Consider the following 7,651-nt stretch of genomic DNA (forward strand, 5'->3'; position numbering starts at 1 on the left):
GTTTTTTTTTTTTTTTTTTTTTTTTTTTGTCAAAAAAGCCAAATTATATTGCCCATCATTGATTTATAAAATCAATAAAAGGGTAAACATCCATGGTGGTGAATACTTTTTATAGGCATTGTATATTTTGACATGGCAACTTTAACAATTGAATATTTGTCATAAGGATTCTCTCACAATGCACTGATGGCATGTTCTTACCAGATATATTAAGAACTTCAAGTTGCTTTGGGCCTTCTAATTAAGCACAGGCTATCACAGGATGCAAAAAGACTTGTTACTAAATTAAACTCGGCTGATATAATACACAAAAGCATCCTTACCTTCTTTCCAACATCAACAATAAAGCCTGAAAACTAGGTTACTGTTATTTTTTCCATCTAAGTGTGAGAAGAAGTAACTGCTAGCAGTCACTGAAATGGTATAAAGAAGTCTGTCAGTCATAACCCAAAATTCCACAGTGTTTTTAACTTTGGGGGTCACAAACACTGAAACATCGAGGTACTAGGCTAATCGGCCTCTAGTTAGCCTAAGTGTAATGCATGGCGTGGCTCACTTTGTGACAATTCGATGCATAAAAATCTGATGATACATATGAGTTTAATTCAATCAAAATGCATTATCTTCAAACATTATGTCAATATCTTCTCATGAATTTATTTTTACCCCACCATCACTGGACATAGTGTGGAAACAACAGTTATGTTAAAATGGCCACTCTCTGACATACAACATAGTCAACCACTTGGCCACCATTTTGGCACCTTTGGTGGGAAACACACAACACCACATAGTAAACCCTCAGGATTTCACTAAGAAAGACAGACAACTGCAGCTGGACCAGGATGAGACCATGGTTTCATATGATGTCACATCCTTGTTCAGGTGCATCCCCACCACAGAGGCAGTCAAGGTGGTGAAGAGACTGCTTCCTTCTTTTTGACTCACATGATAACACTGTCATCCCTTATGTGGCTGGTTTATCGGAGATTTTCCGCATCCACAGTATCCCAGTCAACTTTAAGCCAGAGAACACCCTGTGGCAGAGACTGGTCCACCCGAAGGACAAAACACCCAGAAACAGAGTGACATGGTGTATGCAATTAAACGTAGTCAGGAGTGTAATGACCTGTACAATGGGGAAACGAAACAGCCACTGCCCAACACAGGAGGGCCAACCCCAGTGGACTAGAGTTAGCACCACCCTCAAATTGAAGGATAAAGGACAACCTTTTGAGGACAGTGAAGTCCAGATTCTCTCCAGAGAACATCGCTGGTTTGAGAGAGAAGTTAAGGAAGCTATTTTTGTCCAAATAGAAATTGGGGTGGTGGACTCAGACTTGTCTTCCATCTACAACTTTGTTTTGAAATCTCTGCCCAAACATTTCCACCCCAATTCACATCAGGACAATAGGCGTCGGTCCACACATGAGGGTTCAAAGACAGGTAACGACTCCCATCGATACCAGACACCAACAATTCAATCGCTAGATGACATTGTTGGCCATCGAAGGACTGAAACACCACCCAGTGGGATAAATATCTATGTCACCACTGACATCAAGTCATGTTTTCCTGTTCATTATTTATTATTCTTCCGTCCGTTTTTTGGCACTTTATAACTCCAGCATACTTTCAGGAGGAGAGGATGTGAAGGATCACTCAATAGTGCAACAATCAAGCAGTCGAGCTGTTGAACAAGCAAAATACAAGCTTAAGTAATGACATGGTTTTATCACTGAAGTCATTTGGCCATTATCACTTAGGGGTGTACTCACTTTTGTTGCAGTTTAGACATTAATGGCTGTGTGTTGCGTTATTTTGAGGGCACAGCATGTTTACACTGTTATACAAGCTGTAGACTCACTACTTTACATTGTTGCCAAGTGTCATTTCTCCAGTGTTGTCACATGAAAAGATATACTTAAGTATTTACAAAATGTGAGGGGTGTACTCACTTCCGTGGTATACTGTATCTTCAACCCAACCAGTAAATCTCTCCAATTATTTCCCTTCATCTTCCTTAAGAACCTTATTTCGCCATTTCATGGCCATTTCATACAATACAGACCCCAAGGTGCCGGGTTTACACTCTTTTCACCATTCACATATATTTAGTGCCATTGTAAATTAGACAAACACGTGAAAGCTATTTCCGGTTCTTTTAACCAGGAACTCAGAGAGACGAAGCGGACCACTTGGATATATAAAAAAAACCCTGCTGGTTTATTCAAAGAATCACAGGTAAAATTAACATTACACGTCCAGATATCTTCCACCTTCAATCCTGTGCGCAGGCAGATGAAGAATGAAAGACCCTGAACCATAATAGCCTATACATTTTATCACTTGGTTGGGCTAGCCCCATACTACCCAGGAACGTCAAACCGTGACGTCACCTGATATGCCAGCTTTGGAGCTGACCATAACAATAGTCAAAACATGAAGAAAATCAATGTGTGTGACTGTTGATTAGTGGTGTGTATCTAAGAACATTCTGACATGACATCTAGTGACATGTCATGACATTACACATAAGAAAATATTATGATTACAATTACGGTTACACATATCATAATAATAACAATAATCCTCCTGCCTGCTGACAATCAAACTTTTTCTATCTAGTTGTCCTTGACCATAATGCACCCTGCAAAAAAAACTCATGAGAATGACTGAGCATTTAACAGCCTGAGCTAGACATCCTGTCTCCACTAAACATTTCTAATACAACAAATATCTAACCAATATCTATCTGACTAAAAAATACCTAACATATGTATTAACAATTCGGTGAATGGTGTAGTGCCCAAGTGACCGGCCCAGCCAAGAAGCTTCTATGCAGACTGCACGCTTGGCTGTTGAGGGTATCTTAGCCAAATCACTTGTTTTAGACACCAAAATTGCAACAACATAATTTTATAATCCCAAACTGCTATTCCAATGCCCCCAAAACAAAACTACTTGAGAGCAGTAATTGAGTACAGGAATTCTCAAACACAAAGCTGCTTGATACACTGTTTCTCAAGACAGTCGAAAATCTCTTTCAAGTAGGAAACCACCCCACAATAATTGCGAAAAACAACAAACCTGTCCCTGTGTCCTTATACTTTATTTTCACTGCAGCATCACTTGTCAGATTTTCACCTGAATGCTCAATCGGCAGATATTATACTGAAGTATCAATTCGTCAATATTTCTACTGAATACTTGCTCATCAGTTTTTTTTTTTTTTTTTTTATTGCGGCACCCCTTGCTGAATGCTCAATCGGCAGATATTATACCTTAGTAAATTTGGAAAACAACCCTCAGTAGTTATTCATTCATGTGATGAATTTTACGTCTTTTATGAGATAAAATGATCTAATACTAAATGTCCTATTGAATTTGGAAGACAACCCTCATTGGTTATTCATTCATGTGATGAATTTTACACCTTTTATGGGACCAAACGATCTAAGGCTAGGACACTCATTCACTTTCCGTCACGTGAAATTTATGTGATTAGAACTTTAGATGTGACCAGTCTTCAAACAAAAGACAAAACACTTTAGTTCTCTTTAGAACAATTTATCGATTGGGCAAGATCCTTAATCAGACAATTCAACATTTTAGAGTGCCCAATGTGCAAAATTTCTCTATATTATAGAAAAGGTATCTGCTTACCTGTTTATGAATGCCAGCCGGCAAATTGTCTGAAGAAGGCTCCACCGATCTCACTTCCTGGTCCTCAGTCGAACACTATCTCGAAGTCAATCCAATCCGGGTCATGGCACCATTTGTTAGAAATAACCCAATTCTTTTGTTGGAAGTGCAAGAAGTGAAGACAGGAGAGGACTGTTTAAAATCAACAAAGTTTACTCAAAGTCTGGGCACAGGTGAAGTCTTACAGCGCTGAGATCAGAGAGACAGAGCTCATGCAGGAAATCCATTCTCTTGAGCCATGAGTTATGTTTTCTCATTACATTTATCTTCTTGGGCTAGGACAGAGGTACAGCATTTCACACTTCGTAATCCTATTGGCCATTTGGCATGAGCAGGTCAACCCCTGCCTGCACCTGCTTGCTGAGATGTGATCTAAACCAGGTGTGTGTGTTTGTGTGTGTGTGATTTTCAGGTGGCAACTTGATCAATGAACACTGAACAATGGGTTGTCTGCGCTGCAGACCCCCTTTGTGTATGATACTATTGCAGGACCTAGTGAGTATGCTAAATGGCCCAGGTGGTCATCTCAGGTTGTAGGCCCCCTGTCTCTACAAGATACCACATGACAAAGCAGAACTTGGAATATACTAAGTGGGTCTAGGTCCGTGATTCTCAAAGTGTGGGGTGCGCCTCACTAGTGGGAAATAAAGGCATGACAGGTGAGGCGCAATGAATGGAAAAAAATTTGAAATGGGCCATTAATACAAGTAAATTAAAATAACATCAGTTTGGGGCCCGGGAGAAAAAAGTGGAACCATAGTGCAACAATGACGGTTTAACTGCCATGCAACAATATAAGGAAACGTTCACACAGAGGGCCAATAGTGTACGTAGTGGGCATAATAACGTAAATAGATAAATGTTACATGGACCACAAAAAAAGTAGGTGATTCAGCGCAAGCAGACAAAGAAACGACAGGGAGTAGCCTTATCAACCAAAAAGCCAGCTGAAAAGAAAATATGATGAAGCCTATCTTGCGCAGCAGAATTACGAATTCATGGTTGGAATGGTGGGGACAGAGGAGGGACCCATGTGTGTCTTGTGTCTTAAACCGCTGGCAGCAAACAGCATGAGATCCAACAAATTAAGAAGATGTTTAGAGACAACACACCCCAGTCAATTGCTGAGCAGCTCATTCTCCCTGTAACTGTAGACAATGGTGTCGATTATGCTGGATGAGACAAGTGCTGCAAAACTATCCCTGTCAAACGATAGTTGCACTTATATTTTATCCGTTTTCAACTTAGTGTTATTTGATATTTCAATAAATTTGAAATTTTAAAATTGGCCAATTTCATTATAATTTTTTGACAAGTGGGGCTTGAAAATTCACCCACCCTCTTAAGTGGGGAATGACAAAAAAAGGTTGAGAACCACTGGTCTAGGTGAAGGTGCAAAACAGGCCAACAGGTCTTTGTTAAAATGTAAAATAGGCCGTCTGGTTACTTGAAGATACAGATATCCTGTCTCTACATAATTTGCAGTATACAGTTCCAAAGTTTCACTCAGTAGAATACAGCAGTCATCAATACAGTTTTAATAAGTATAAGCAAAGAAAATAAAAGTATGAAAAATAACTAAAAGTTACCTGATAACTAAAAGTTATCTGTTGCTTGAATGGTTCTGAAAATCATATTTTATTGTTGACTAATGTTGCATACAGTGACGTGCAGCGTGTTCTTTTATGAAGAATAATTGGAGTCAAATATCACCTTTCAAACATTTATTATCATAACTGAATGGACCTTCGAATAAAGCAATTTACAGAGCTCTGGGTTCCATCTATCTGAAGCCCTACCAAACAAAACCGTTCAATCTGCCTTCAGAGCAGTGGAACGCTGTCCTCCTCAACTCAGTTGATTTTATACAATTTCAAATGTGCCATTGTAGGCTGGTCTGGTCCTCTCGTGCTGTTCCATTGGTCCATCTATCCATCCGTCCTCCTCCTGCGTCCTTTCTGCTCCAATGGGAAAAGGCAGGTGCTGCACACAACAAAACACATGCACACAACAAATATGCACCTGTACATTTCTCACAAACCAGCTCAGGCTCCTGCTTGTGGTTTTAGTTCTCCGTCTGCTCTCTAGTTTTGTTTCCCTTTGTCTTTATGTGCAGTTTTTCCTCGCCTGTCTGATTTCTCCTCGTACTGTGTGTGCCATCCTTTCCCGAGGATCATTAGGGTTTCAACTGATCACAGGCCAAGCAGGTCAGACCCTCCGTTTGCGGGTTCCAAGATTCCACCTTGGTCTGAATTTCACGTTTTAATTAGTCTGAAGGGAGGAGAGAAGACGACAGCTCCATATTCAACAACAACAGCAGCAGTGACAGGAGTCAGGAGAAAACAGCTCATTTAACAGATCATCAAAATACCAATACACTCCCAGTCTGACTGAAGTGATGTTCACTGAGGTGACACATAACCAATATCATCCAATATATCACATGAGTAGAAGAAGAAGCTGTATAAATTATTATTATATGATCTTATTATGTTTACCCTGCTCACACTGTATGAACAGGTGCAAGCTGAAGACGGTTTCAGCCGTTAAGACTGGACGACTCTAATGGTACAAAACATTTCTTTTTCAGGCCAGTGCTCTAGTCAGTCAAACAGGCTCAAACTCAGCCAGTTAAGGTTTTCTGTACAGTTTCAGCTGCAGTTAGACAACACAAAATCCAGATTTATTTACAATCAAAGGCACCATCACTGCAGTTTTGTCCTGGTGAAAAGCCCAGAGGTTGTTCAGTTTAGGACAGGCCTCAGGTCTAGTAGCATTTTTTTGCTGCCATGTGACTTTTGTTAGAATTTTGTACCACATGTACACTGTCTGATTCTTTTTGAATTTTTTTTACAAGTAGTTTGAGCTGCTTGTTCAAAGTAGCTTCAGTTAACCAAGCTAGATTTCTCCCCGGTGTAGCTTCATTTCTTCCAGTGTGAAGCAGTTGGCGACTTGGAAACTGTGCTTTCACAGTAGCTTGACTTGGAACAAGCCTGTCAGAAAACACAGAAAACTTAGGACAAGAAGATGCAAATGTTGTTCGCACTCACATCGTTGACATCACTGGGAGCAACTTGGGGTTCAGTGTATTGCTCAAGGACACTTCGACATGGGGACTTGACAAGCCGGGAATCGCACCGCTAATCTTCCGGTTAGGAGACGACCCACTCTACCGCCTGAGCCACAGCCACAGGATTAAATGTTAATGTTAGAAGTATTTGTGGTATCAGAAAGCATTAGTACTACCAGAAATACTAATAATGAGAGTAGAAGCAATGAATGGGCTAGTACTGACAGGACACTGCAGTAGTATCAGGTGAGGATGCATATCATGGATTAGAAAACACTCAGTTAACACATATACTGACTTCTTTTTAGTTAGCACAGATGGGCAGTGAGAGAGAGGACAAATGGGCAATATGTTTCCCTTCAGCTAAATATTTTGTAGGCTAATAAAGTAATTTCTACCAAAACAACCAGTACCCTTTGTGGCCACAGACCTTTTATTGTAACAATAAACTCCAACAGAATTACTGGCTAAACCTCTTTCTTCTGCTTTAATTTAGGCAGTATTTCCCAGTAATTTGTGGTGGTAAAGTTTCTGCTATTTCTTGGCAGATTGTCTCCTCAAAATTTCCCATTTCCTTTTTATTTTCCCCCCGTTGGAAATCAGGCAGTGAAACATCTTGCCTGAAATAGGATCTCTGATAAATTCCACACTGTAGTGACGGCGCAGGGTAAGCACCAGGTTGTTTGTTATTTTTCATGGAATGTGTGGGTGGTTTGCTGCACTTGAAGGCTGTTTAAACACTGGCACATGTGTATCTCATAGCAACAAGTGCTACAGAGAAAATTCGATGTGACACAGTGTGCCTCGAGCAGAGCTGTTTTGGGATCCGGGGCTGGGCATAGGATTATGGGAAAAACTGTATTATAGCATTAGGGT

Source organism: Monopterus albus, unplaced genomic scaffold, assembly GCF_001952655.1.
Source record: "Monopterus albus unplaced genomic scaffold, M_albus_1.0 scaffold264.1, whole genome shotgun sequence".
NCBI lineage: Eukaryota > Metazoa > Chordata > Actinopteri > Synbranchiformes > Synbranchidae > Monopterus > Monopterus albus.